Here is a 13,764-nt window from a genome sequence, read left to right as displayed (position 1 = left end):
CTTTGGCTGGGTACTGCTTGTTTCTGTCCTTTTTTCCTTCTGTTGCCATGCCTGCAGCTATGGATTAACAGCAAGAATAAAATTATAACTAGCTGAAAATTTTCAGTGATTTTTTAATATAAAATTTTAATTTAAAAAAGAAATTGCTGGTTCATTAATTGCCATTTACCAACCTGTTTGTTGGGTTTTTTTTTCTTGAGAACACTGAGGATCATGAATCATGAAATATGTTCCCAAAAGTTGCAAACTTTAGTTCAGGTGGACATTTTTCAAGTTTGACTGGCAGAAATATAAATGGAGAAAAAAAACCCCAACAATTCAGAGTTTTGATGGAAAAGATTTTACCAAATTGCACATTCTTCTGTGTGGCAAGGTATATTGGAAAGGACATGCCTTCACTACAGTAAACTTGCAGAGCTGGTTGGTTTGCTTCTGTTTCTCCTCCTCTGGACTAATGATTGTGACAAATTTATAATAGTTTGTACTAAATCCTAACTTTTCCCTTTTTTTTTTCAATCTTAGTGGAGTAAGTTGTGTCCCAAAAGGACTAATGTGATGTAGAGAGTGATGTGATTGAAATTTTATTCTACAACTACAGAGGTTTTCCTTTAGGTCTGTTGCAGGTGGGCTTTTTGTTCCCCCTGCTTTGTTTTAGTGAAAATGGGGAACGTGGTTGTGGAAAGAGAAGCTTTAAAAATAACACAGGATCGGGAAGCTGCCGAAGACAAAGTACATAAATTACCAGAGTCAGCTTTCAAAATGCGCCTGTGCAAGTGTTACACTCAGACACGTTTCCAAAAGTAAACTGGAGTGGTTGCAAGATAAATGGTGCCCCAGAGAAAAGCAATAAATAGCCCAGCCATGTGCTCGCTGTGCCTCAGCTCTGTGCTCCCATTATTTATGGAAAGATAGAAGTTGAGCTGCAGAGAACCCTTTGATCAGCGTATTTATTTTTCTAATCACCTTTAAAGACAATATTAAACCACCCAAAACACAAGAGTCACTGCAAGACTGGAAATTGCCAATGGATTTTAAATATGCATTAAGGGCAAAAGAATTGGGATGAGTGCAGTTTCCCTTGAAGTCTCTCGCTGATAGCTGTGATACTACAAAGAATTCTTAGTCCACTGAAAACCAGCTCTTTTCTGTACTTTATATTGCTCTTTCTGCTCTGTCCTTGCTTCTTGCATATGTGGATTATAAGAACTTTCAGCCCTTCTGTTCTGTGATGGTCATGGGAGACTCTTGCAGAAATATAAGTACTGTAACTGTTAATATGCATGGGAAGGTTAATTTAAACTGGAAGAGGCACTTATGGAGCTCATTCAACTTCTGGATGAAAAAAAAGGGCTAAATTAAAATGAAGATACTGGTTAAAGTACTCTGTTGAATTGACACCGAAACATGAAAATTGAAAGGAGGAAGTCTATGTATTTAATGCCACTGAAAGGAACACTGAAAGAACAAGACAGAAAATGCCAGCCACATCTGCAGTACTTAGTTATCAAAGTAAAAGACAACCCTTTGTCTCACAACTGAGAAAAAGCTGGTAAAATGACAGAAATTCTGCTTGTGAGTGTATAAACAAGATTGCACTAAAAACACTGTTAAAACTGGCTCCTGGGATTTTCCCTCTGAATTCATATCACTTACAGAAAGTATCTGGATTGTACTGGGTGTTTGGATCTCTGTGTAGATTTTGAGCTATCCCAGCAAAGGTATGGGAGGTCAGCAGGGCTGAACACTCAGCCAGCAGGTGAGTGCATATAAACACACAGTAACCTATGGCATATGGGATATGGGATATGGGATATGGGATTAGTCTTTACCCAGCAGCACTGACTGGCTGGTGACTGTTTCCATGCAGGTGTGATCCCAGTGAAATACATGGATAGGTGACTTTGGATGGTGTCCATGTTGTCTCTCTCTGAGACAACATCCTCAGCATCCAAACCTTCAGATATGTTGATGTCAGTTTGCTGAGGGAATCTCGTGTGCAGTTCCCAAATGGAGCAAATTATCCCTCTTTGTGGACTTTGAATAAGCAAATACTCTTATGTGATGGGGTGGTCCTTTTCCAGAAATTGCTTTGAGAAGTAAAAGTTGAAAGCTAAACAGCACAAGGTTCATCTATATAAACAGTTCTCTCCATTAGAGTCCCGCTATATAGAGACAAATTTAGTGTGAATAAGGAAAACAATTTTTCAAACAGAAGTCAGCAGAGAAAGTGCATCATTTGTGTGGGCATGAATTGGGTTGGGGACTTACCTACAGTCTCATAACCCCACAATTACCTTAAAGTATAGCCTGAAAATCCCAGGACTCTATTGAACATCTTTTTTTTTTTTCCCTTCCCTGTATAACATAAAGAGCAATTTACAGACAGATCGTTCTGATGTTATGCATTTTTGCATGCCTGAAATCACGGCTAAGCTTTAAGCAGGGAAAATCAATAAACGATGCGTTGCCACCAGCCATTTCTACGGCAGCTTGGTGTTATTTTAATGTGTTACTGCTGCAGGAAGAAGGCAGGGGAAGTGTATCTGCTGCTGCAGTTTGGTGTTAAATGTTACCCTCTCTCTGGGTGGAGCACGGGGAGCCCAGCTCCTCCCGGCGAGGCTACAGGGTGTCCCTCTGTCCCAGCGGTGGCCGCCACCCCTGGGCAATGGTGACACCGGGGGATGAACGGGCTCCTTGTTCTCCAAGGAACCACCTCAAGCTCTGGCCATGAGGCTGCTCGTTGTGGTTTGGGAGAAACGGTAATTCAGACAAGACCAGAAACTGAAGTGAGATGCAATAAAGACTATTTTTTTACTGCGAGGGACAGGTTGGCAATTCCTGTAATAACTGCTGAAGCTGCCAACCCTTCCTGCTGTGCCTGTGCTTGCATGGGACTGTCCCTCCCACTCCTCCCTCGCTGCTCCTAAATCCTGGGGCAGGCAGGGCACCTCTGCCTGCTCACAAAGAGCCCTGGGCCGAGGAGTTTTGCCTTCCTTGTCCCTCAGGGACCTCTGTGAAAGGTTAACGCTTCAGACCCAGGACGCGGGCAGTCAGGGTGGGATCTTCGTCCCTTGTAACAGTGGTGCCGGATAAGTGGCAATTGGGCGTCCCTAAAGTCTTTGGGCAGCTCCCCCTGATGGCACTGTCCGGGGATGTTTGTGCTCTCCCTAAGGACTCCCAGCCTCCATGCAGCCTGTCCTGAAGTCAGGAATTTGTTGAAGCTAAAGTGGATATATATAGCATTAGGGAAATACAGAGCAACACTGTGCCCCTTCCTTAGAGAGGTAGCTGTCACATGTTGCCTCCAACTTATTAATTAACCCACTAGGAAACATCACCAAATAATGTGTCATCAATAGTGTGACATCAAATAAACTTGTCACTTCATCAAGTTCCTCTAAGACTATGGATGGGGTTGTTTTGCTTGCCTGGAGAAGTTAAAAGCTAAAATGAGAACTGTAAAATCAAGTCAGAGTATTAATTTCTGTGAGGGATTTAAAAAAAATAAAATATTAGAATAGCTTGGGATGATCTGAAAGTGTTCAGAAAGAGAGTACAGTTTACCCCAGTTTCCTTTTTCCCTTGAGGTTGATCCAACTCCAGCCCTGGCAGGAAGATTGTGCATGGATGAAGCTGCTCAGTGTTAAAAAAACCTCTTCCCTGTCTAACGCTGTAAGTTACCCTGTACTGTCTGCAAGCTGTGATAAGAAACAGGACAGTGCAGTCGAGATACCATGCTTTAAATTTTGGATAATGTACTAGCGGGATGTTTAAAATAGCTAAAGTGCAAACTGATCACGTGGGCATAAAAGCTGCGCTGGTTACATAAAATATAAAAATGTACCCTTCAGCCCAGTGACATGTTCCATGTAGGAGATGATGTACTATATGAAATCAGTAACATATAAGAGAGTGGAGAAGAGTTTCAAAGCCCAGATGGGAGCAAGGAGTAATAGCAGAGGGTAGAACATGATGATATATGGCCATGAGGAGGAAATAAGAATTAGATTGAATCTCAGCGAAAATTGAAGTTCTCCATGAGAAGATAAATATAATCTAAAACAAAGATGTTTGGTAGGAAAGAGCTACTTAAAAGGCAATCCCATTGGAAGTGCCTAAGTGGAAAAATCAGATATGAACATGACTGAAAAATAGATGTCTGATGGCAGTGCAAATCTGGCCTGTGCTGTGACAGGAAGGCGGGAGGAGACACTTCCTCACACAACACACAGGCGACAGCACTTGGTAGGAAACATTATCTTTGGGAGCCTTGATAATAACATTCCAGTGACTGGAGGAGAGAGGATTCTGCAGAGAAGTTTGGGATGCATTAGGGACAGACTTGTGCCAGAGCACAACTGAGCAAGTCTGGCTGAGTGGCCACCAGCACATGGATGGGCGCTTGCAAAGAGCTGATGCAGGGAAGTGTGGTGGACCGTGGGCACAGCAAGTCTGGGACTGATCAAATGAAACATCTGCTCCTATTTCAGGGGGAAAAATGGTCCGTTAAGCTGGTCCAGCTTCGAACAGAAAGGGATGGGAGCCCTGACATCTGTCATGTAAAAGGAGTTTTTACCACTGAGCGACTGCATTGCTCAGGAGCCAAAGGGAGCTCGAGTGGAACATCATGTGTCTCCCCACTTTGTGGCAGTGGGGTTTTGGGGCTACCGCTTACAAAGCCGAAGTCATGCACTGTAAGCAAGAAGGGCTGAGATGAGCTGGGAGCTTGTTACACCTCTCAATTGTCCTGCTCTGCCCTGAAGCCAGGCCTGCTCGATAGTTCAAAATGTTTCAAGTACTGGGGGTGGCCAGTGGGTGTCAGTTTTGCTCTATGAAGCAGCTGATGGAGCTTCCCTTATCTAAAGTGAGAAACCACCTTTTAAAGGAGGCAGTGGAAAAAAACATTCCCATGGAGAAATCTGAGGTCAGCCCCACAGCTCGGTATTCTGATTTTTCATAGCTCTATCTACTTCAAGAGCAGTCACAGACAGTAATTCTTAGACAAGACAGTTTTCCTCTTTTGGTATCTGTGATTTTAGGGCAATGACAACTAAATGAGGGTTTTCACAGAGCTCTTTTGTCTTACAAAAGAGGAAGCCACCACCTACAGCCAGACAAAAGCTTTCTTTTAAAGGGTCATATGTGTAAATGTGCAAAAGTCTCACATGAGCCTTCTTGGATAACTTCATTGAGGGTTGTGATTATGTTGCCAGCCAATTAAGCTAACTCAGTATAGTGCAGAAATCACTTAAAGATCAAGTCAACATTAAGGACCTATAGTTAGTTTGGATAAAATTTCCATAGAAAACATAATGTCATTTTAAGGATCTTTTCCAACAGCTATTTTAAATGAAACTTCAGAGCTGAATGTAAAATTATACCTTTGTTGAATTAAAAACCAGCCCAACAAACCAGCAGCAAGCCACTAGGAAAAGCATTTGCCTTTATAATGCAAGGATTAAGCTGAGACCTCGGGCTTCCATAGGACTTCTTAACCCACTCTGTGAGTGTTTGGCAGGAGGAAGTCTTGTTCTGAGAATAACACTCCTTACCAGTGTATGGATGCAATAAACCAGCAAAAGCAATGAGGAGAGTAATTTTGAAAACAAAGACAATGATAATATATGAAAAAGTTTTTCTATTCATGTCCTCGTTCATAATGCCGTAAAATTTGAATCTTTTATTTTTTACTTTCATAGATTTTAGACAGATTCTTTTCAGCTGGGGTAACTAGGAGGAATATGTTCATGTTAGAGGTATAAACTCAGGCTTGTGCATTGAAGAAAAGATACCTGAAAAAATAATGTCTTCTTTAGCCATCATTCCACCACCCAGAATTTTATTTGGAAGAATCCCTTGAAGTTACTAATAAATAGAAAGAAACACACATCTCAGAAGAAAATGACCACATATGTAGCCGGGAGCAAAAGATTGTCTCTTTAATATAGAAACCAAATGATGTGTTCATTGATTTATATCCCCAAAGGAGAATTAAAAAATAGAAACACCTCCCTCTTAAAAAAAACCCAAAAAAAAAAAATAAACAGGAAAAAGGAGGCATATTCAAACCACAAGAATGAGGTTATGTTTTCTTTGCTTGCACAGTTATGTGTGGGTAATGTCTGGATGTACAGAAATGTTATTCCTTTCCTCAAGTAAAATAAGAATAATAAATAAAACTTTGGAAAATGAAGAGGTCTTATACCACTAAAAGAATCAGTCTCCTAAAAAGCTGTGGAGCACTCTGTCAGCTCTGCTACTGGAGCGAGACAGAGCAAAGCCTTGCAATAAAAGTTAACATGCAGCTTTAAAAGGCTGTGGTCACGTGTTGTTTCATGCAGTGCTAAGAGTAGCATAAAAAGATGCTAATGTTTTATTTTTATGATCTAAATTGTTATTTGCGGTTAATCAAAGTTAACCTAGCTCTGCTTAAAGCTGATTATGTGGCCAGTTAATTTCAGGTGTCTCTTTTAATAATCAAGCCGCAGGACACCTCTAGGATGACACTTTGCTTACAGGCACAAAGGAGGCATAAACCCCCCTTTTTAAAATGTCCCTTTGCCCACTGGCATGGCTCCATCCCAGCTGTGTCCAAGTCCCTGCCCCTGGGGTGTTGCTGGTTCTCAACACAGTTGACAGAGGAGAAGCAGTACCATCAGCTTTATTTTCACAGTGAAGAACAGGAGTATGGACAGGGATATTCACCCACTGTAAGGAACTAATTTAGCCAGCTGGTATATGCAGCCTCCCTCCGTAGTCACCGGAGAAAGAAATGCTCCTCTGGAGAGTGACTACAATCAGGAATCTAATTTTGGTACTTGCAGCTGCAAAATGGACACATCAGTCTTTTCCATGGACTCTAGAAGAAGATGAGGAATAGGAGGCTAAGCAAGGTGCTTATGGCAGAATAGCCCTTGTAAATGGAGGGGGAAATTAATAAACTCCACCAAAGCAAAGCATTGTAAGCTAGTCATCCACAGTCCAGACTTGCACCTAGGCCCCAGGCTGTCCTTCATCTCTGAGATGACAGTGTCAGCCTTTGGCTCAGCTGTGCCTCTTCTGGAGGTAGAGGGCTGGGTGGTTTTGTTTTCTCAGACTATTTTATGTTCTGACTTCATTACCCATGAGACTCATGACACACCATCTCTGCAAGGACCTAAGGACTGGTTTGTATGACAGCTTTTCACCCCCAGTGCTCAGTGCAGTTGTGATCCTTCACACTGCACTGCTCCCTCTGAGTCCATGCCTGGTGCTGAACAGCTCGGAGGGGACTGACTAATCCCTGACCCGGGACTGCTGCACCCACCCCCTGAATCAGGTCAGACTGCAGAGCCACACACCCGCAGGAGTTGTTGTCAGGCTGAAAGATGCTTTACCTGTTCAGTCCCTGCCATCCACAGAAACCAGTTTTAGCAACCTAGCCTTTTCCTGGCTCTCTACAAGCACTGGCTTGATCCTGGAAAAGCAGAGAAGGAAAAGGAACAAGAACTATTGAGGGTAAAGTATGTTCCCGTAGATTCATGCTGACTTTTCTGTAGCTATGCACACTGAACAGGGGTGGTGTTGTTTTTGGAAATGTGGTGAGTGAGGACTGAAATGATTAAACAGGACATCCTTCAGGTGCTTTGAAGAAAGGCCCTGAAACCACCCAAGTAGAATCAGGGAAAACAGCCTGTTTAACTTGCTGGGAGATCTGCAAGCTGCTGCAAAGTAAGGTGTGATGTGAGCTCAACATACCAGTTACACCCCTCATGCGCAGCACCGCTCTTCCAGCAAAGGATGGGGGTGACAGCTAACTAATGGCACTCGGGGACACGGGCTGGTGGTGGGCCTGGCAGTGCTGGAGCAACAGCTAGACTCAGTCTTAGAGGTCTCTTGCAACCTAAATGATTCAATGATTTTGTACCAGCTCCTGTGAAGCGAGAGTGTGCACAGTCAGTGAGACAACTTCACTCCATGAGGTCATGACCTCACTAAGGTCAACTATTATTTTCCTCATTGTTCCGTATTTTTCAGAGTTCAAGCTGGGCTGGCACTAACAGACCTAAATGACCTGGATCAGCCTCAGCTAGAGCCTTCACCCATGCTCCTAGCTCAGGTCAGGAGCTCATTTAAGCTCAGCCCCGGACTTTGGCTTTGTTTGAGGAGGGCTGGTCTCCTGCAAGCCATGGACCCTGCTGTTCCTGACCTGCAGATTGACTCCTTGGCTTGACCCCTGAGCTGCCTCATCGCCACAGCTTTCCCTGTGGGTTCTTGGTTAGACTGGCCATCATCTCTGGCCTGGGTGCTGTGGGCTGGACCCTGGGCTGCTGAGGCTGCTGCCAGGCTGGCCTGGGGCACCCCTGTGGCCCCTGGGCCCGGGAAGCCACTGGCCAGTGCTGTGCACTTACAGGCAGGCTGGATTAAATGAGAAAATGTCCTTATTCCTCAATTCTTTGCCAAGCTTTAAAGAGATGCAGTAGAAACTCTTTTCAAGTACAGAAATGCATACATTGGGTGGCTGTATCTATTCTGTATTTCACCCAGCATGAATAGAGCAGGTCAGTGTTGGAAGCCCTACAAGACCTGCTCCCACAATGTTCATAGCCAAATTTTGGTAGAAGTCTTCTGTGTTGTAGAAGATCTTTCAAACCCAAATGGCAACTCTGACCTTTTGACATTCGGCATTCATGGTAATCCTGTCATAGAGAAGTGGAAGAACTCCATTCCCACCAAATTTTCAGCTGTTGCAAAGCTGTGAGCCTGGTTGTTTGTCACTGAATGTTCCCTGGTACTTTGCAATACTCAACATAATTGATACCTGTCATTTTGCCAAATTTTGAGTAACAACTGTCTCTCTGCCTAAATGCCTCCAGCAGCTCCAGTAATTTAAATAGATCCAGCACACTTCTGTATTGGCTGCTTCATGAGCTTCATAATTCTGTGGTGTTCTCTGTGCAGTATGGGATGTATATAATTCTGTTGGTACTGTGTTTTTCAGCCATAAGCAGAGCAAGAGTTAATTCTTATTTTTGTTGAAGTACTAAGTGGGAAGCTAGGTCATGCATAAATCCTCATTGTGCTAGGTGCTGTACAAGCAAGGAATAAAAATGATCCCGGGCTCAAGGATTCTCTGTTAGTAGCTTGTGTCATAATTAAATTTTGTTAGGACACTTTAGAATTTCCCTTCCTCATAAATGAAATATCCATATACATTTATAGCTCTATAATAAAAGACAAAATCTGTACACTTTTATTGTGGATGATAAAAAAGAAAATATAATACTGTTTTCCAAGTAACTTGGATATAGCAATTGGAATATGTGAGGGTGAGGGAAAAGATCTGTTTCTTGTATACGTCTGGGTTATATATGCCTAAAGTTGTCCACTTTATAGAGAAAGGAAGAAGTATTTGTTGTAAAAATAGTCTCACATGGAGCACACTGAATTCAGGTGGAGAGCACAGAGCACGAGTTGGTGCCCTTTTAAGAATCAAATATTGTGTCTTCATGAATAAAGCTCTGACAGTAAAGATAGAAGAAAATACAGGAACCATGTGATATATTAGCAGAATGTTTTACAAAGTCCCCCACAAAGCATCCGCTGCTCTTGAAAAGCCTAACCAGCCCAAGTGAGAAACTATTCACAAATTTAGTATTCAGATTACATACTCTGCCTTTTCAACTGCTCTCTGTACAATGAATGCCTGTACAACTACACTAACAGACACAGATCTACAGTTTCTGTGGCCTTTGAGCTAATATGAGTATTATGCCTCTCCATAAATTACATCTGCATGTCCTGAAAATACCAACTGTTTTACTAGGAGTTAATCTATAGGCTTTTATCTTGGTGAAATACAAGGGGTACAGTATGTTGCATCCCTTTCAAAATTAATAGAGTATGCTCTGAAGGTATTCAAGGATGTTCATTATTTTCTTTATAGGTCCATTTATTGATACATATAAGCATAAAACAGTGCTTCATTGTAGGGAAGAGGAGGAGATGGAATAACGAATAGATTCGTGCTTATATGGTTTTTAGATTGCCCAATGCACAGTTAAGTAAAGAAAGGTCTGTGTTTGTCCTCTTCACAGTATATTGGGACTGGATCCAGTTCGTCTTCAAAGTGCCCCTTCTGTGGGATGGGAAGAGAGGCCTCAGTCCAAGAGAAGAGAGCCGACGCAGCGGTCTGCTGCTCCGCCTGCTCAGCGCTGTCCAAGGCAACAGTGTGGCACATCAGTCTCTGCTAATTTGCAAAGTATACATAAGTCTGGAGCTCTACGCTGTGCTGAGCTACTATTTATGTGAACACCCAATAGAAGGTTTTGGGAGTGAATTCCTACAGCACCTTGACCTTATACAGGCATGCAAAAAAGGGAAATTAGAAACTTTAAACCAGAATTTATATAAAAAGCATGATGGAGGTTTTGAATACTAATTCTCACATGTGCATATACACACATATATGGGTTAAATGTTTAAATATTTAGCTGAAAACAGGCTGAGCCCATCAAACCTATCAAAGCACATTGCTGTCAAATGATGAGAAATTAAACTCTCCTGTGAGACCAGGGAGCTCTGTTATCTCCAGCACACAGGAGGGGAACCAAGGCTCAGGGAGACTGAGCAAGTGCCAAGGAGGACATCACAGCTCTTGTGTAGGTGGTTGTTGGCACAGCCTGTGATCCTGGGGACAGCTGGACTTGTGTGGCAGGACAGTGTCCCAGGGCAGGCAGGGGTCCTGTGGATGGCAAAGGAAAGGGGCTCCCAGGAGCTTCAGGAATGGCTCTTTCAGAGGTGTGCCAGAGAGACCTCTGTAATGTGGCAAAGCTGAGAACTGCTCTTGGGACGCTGCTCGGCAAAAGAAAAGCTCTCCTTGCGTTAATTGCTGTGTTTCAGAAATGCAGAACTAAAATGCAGGGCAGTAATAGCTTGGCCAAAATAATGCGGAGGCCTTCTGGTCATTGTTGGATATGAATCTGGCTCCCCTGATCCCCAAGCCATCACTTGGCCCTCAAGATCACCACAGCAGCTCTGCTGAGCTGGGCAATGTAAATCACCGTGGAGCTCTTGCTACAGCCCAGAGCCAAGTTCTGCCTTGAAACCAGTGATTCAGCCCAGTGTTGCTGTAGTGAGGATGTGCTCTTCTCTGCAGCCCTTGGAGTTAGCAAGCTGATTTACAAAGCCAAGTCCTGCTACTTTATTCCCTGCCACATACTCTTTCCTTGGTCACTCCTCCTTGTTTTCACAGCTTCATCTGGTTTCAAAAGCTTGCAGAGCAGCTTGATTTAAAAAATCAGAAAATATTTACTGTAGAGGATGGGTCTGGCTTTTCCCATCAGCTTCCATGGCTCAAGCAGGTTCCAGCAGCTTTGGGAGAAAAGCTGTTAGCTATTAAGTTATTACCTGTATGGAGAGCCAGCTGGAAGCTTTCAGTTTTCAACATTTTGATGAAAAGCACCATAAAAATCTTGACAACAAGACTTGTAGCATTTCAATGACATGTTTTGCATTTGTCCCTGCTTTTAATGGTCTGTAAAAGTGATCGAAGGCTTCAAAATGCTGCCGAGACCCACATCTCAGGAATTTTTACCCCCCAAAATGAAGAGGGGAAGGGGGTGGGGGGAAAGACAAAACACCAAGTGTGTGCTGTTGAGTGAATTAATTTGGACAGCTTTTGGGAATTCACTTTCCATCTGGAGGAGAGTGTCCGCAAGGAGAGTTATTCCGGCATAAACTGTTACGGTATAATTACCCAGCTCCAGCTATGCCAGTCTATTTTCTGGTGTAGGCAAGCCAAGTCTAGTTGTTGATACGTGGGCGTGGGAAACATGAAGTCTGCTTTCTAGGCTCAGCTCTGAGTGCTCTCTGTGGCCAGTCCCCTGACCTTTCAGCCTTCTTCCTATGCAAAATGAGAAGTGTTAAGTTAAACCCACTTCACAGATGTGGCATAATGACTAATTGGCTCAAATTGTGGTGTTGGGGAGAGAGCTGTCAATTAACTGTAGTGTCTTGGGCTGCCTGAAACATTTAGTGTCTTTTCCAAAGTGGGGCTTGTCTCCGTCTCTCAGGGTTGGGTGGCTCTGCTGCTGTTCTACAAAGCACAATCTCATTTGATGTGAAGTGGCAGTGCTAATAAAACCTGGGGTTCACTTTGTCTCTAACAACAGTATTGTGCTTGTGTGTAGTGAGAGCAAGAGTTAAGGCTTTAGCTTCAAGATTTTGTAGTAAAGATTTTGCCTCAAAGCAAATTTTTCCAGTACCTAGAGCCTTTGATATACAAAGAATGTGGGTATGCAGTGATGGTGGTAGTTCCATTGGCGTTTGTCTGAAACTCAGTGGCAAAATGCAGGTGTTACTCTCCTTTGGTACCAATGAAAATCAAGGATAACTCTTCCATTATTCCCATAAGTTGTTCTGTTGGGTCAAAAGGCTCAGGGGTGTATGGGCAGCCTGAATCTTGATCCTTTCTAGTGCTTACTTGCTTAATTTTGCAAATTGAAATTTCATAATGTCCCTGCATATCATGCATGATAGACCTCATGCATGACCTCAGCTTCTGAATGGGCCTTGAACTCTGGTGCCTAATGATGGCATTACCAGGGTCACCAGCAGCCAGCAGTTCATAGACAAGAGAGCAGGACCATGCTGTTGTACCTGGTGCAGGACCTGCAGGGAAAACTTCTGTGAGGAAGCATATTGGCCATTCCCCCTCGGACAAGAGTGTTGGGCTGGGTCAAGCCCCTGAGCGGGTCTGCGAGGCTGTCTCCTCAGTGTGCGGATGTCCCCTCGCTGTGGGAAGTACTCGGGGCCGTTCCTTCAGCCTTGGCTGTAGGGCAGCCAGAGGATTTCCCTCAGGATATCAATCACTTTTCCCAGCACACCGCCTTCTCGGTACAGGGGTGGAATGCCATATAGAGGCTTTACTCACACCCGGGCCGTCTCTCCGCGGAAACTCCGCTCATCTCGGCCGCGAACGTTCAATTAAGTAACAAGCCGGGCCGCCCCCCTCCCCCGGGCGGCTATAAATAGAAGTGCTGACTCATGACTCCGCCGGTCCCTCCGCCCGGGCGGCGGCTGCCGGCGGGGTGCGGGGGCCGCCCGGCGCGGGCCCGCGGCCGTGCCCTGAGGGCCCGCGGCCGTGCCCTGAGGGCCCGCCCGCCCGCCCGCGTGAGGCGCGGGGCGCGCACTGTGGTGGCGGCGGCGGCGGCGGCCGCACTTGTCCTGTAATCGATTGCCGAGCGCGCTGAGCGGCCTCGCGCCGGCTGCGGGCACCCGCCCCCCGCCGCGCCGGCCCCGCGGGGGCTGAGGCGCCGCGGGGCGGGAAGGGGTCTGAAGGGGGGGAGCGAGTGTGTGAGTGTGGCACTGAGGGTCCGTGGCACTGAGTGTGAGTGCGTGTGCGTGTGCGTGAGGGACGGAGTGGGAGTGAGGCTGCGAGCGTGTCCGTGTGAGGGACTTTGAGGCAAGAACTGAGTGTGAGGGAGTGCGTGTGCGGGGCTGAGTGTGAGGGAGAAGGTGTGAGGGGCTGGCTGTGCGCGAGGGACAGTGCGAGTCCGTGGGGGATGGAGGGGTACCGAGTGTGAGGGAGTGAATGAATGTGTGTGGGTTTGAGCCCGAGGGAGGGACGGTGTGTGTCTGAGGGAGGAGGTGTGTATGGGTGTGAGGGAGTGCGCGTATCGGTGAGGGATTGCGTGTGTGTGTGTGTGAGAGAGAGGCAGGGTGTGCGCGTATCTGTGTGTGAGGGAGGGAAGGGAGTGTGTGAAGGAGGGAGCGAATGAGTGT

General features: G+C 45.1%; 1 long non-coding RNA gene across 1 annotated transcript; it reads right to left on the bottom strand.

Moving 5' to 3' along the window:
- Positions 1 to 9,904: 9,904 nt before the first annotated feature.
- On the bottom strand, positions 9,905 to 12,515 carry LOC137477462 (uncharacterized). The gene is made up of 2 exons (XR_011001013.1): positions 11,738 to 12,515; positions 9,905 to 10,117 (listed from the first exon to the last, which is right to left on the bottom strand). It is a non-coding gene; the product is annotated as an uncharacterized lncRNA (long non-coding RNA).
- Between the last annotated feature and the right edge of the window lie 1,249 nt (positions 12,516 to 13,764).

Source organism: Anomalospiza imberbis, chromosome 7, assembly GCF_031753505.1.
Source record: "Anomalospiza imberbis isolate Cuckoo-Finch-1a 21T00152 chromosome 7, ASM3175350v1, whole genome shotgun sequence".
In the NCBI taxonomy this organism is placed as follows: Eukaryota; Metazoa; Chordata; class Aves; order Passeriformes; family Viduidae; genus Anomalospiza; species Anomalospiza imberbis.
Note: the sequence above shows the minus strand (reverse complement) of the source record. Positions and strands in the feature narration are given on the sequence as shown.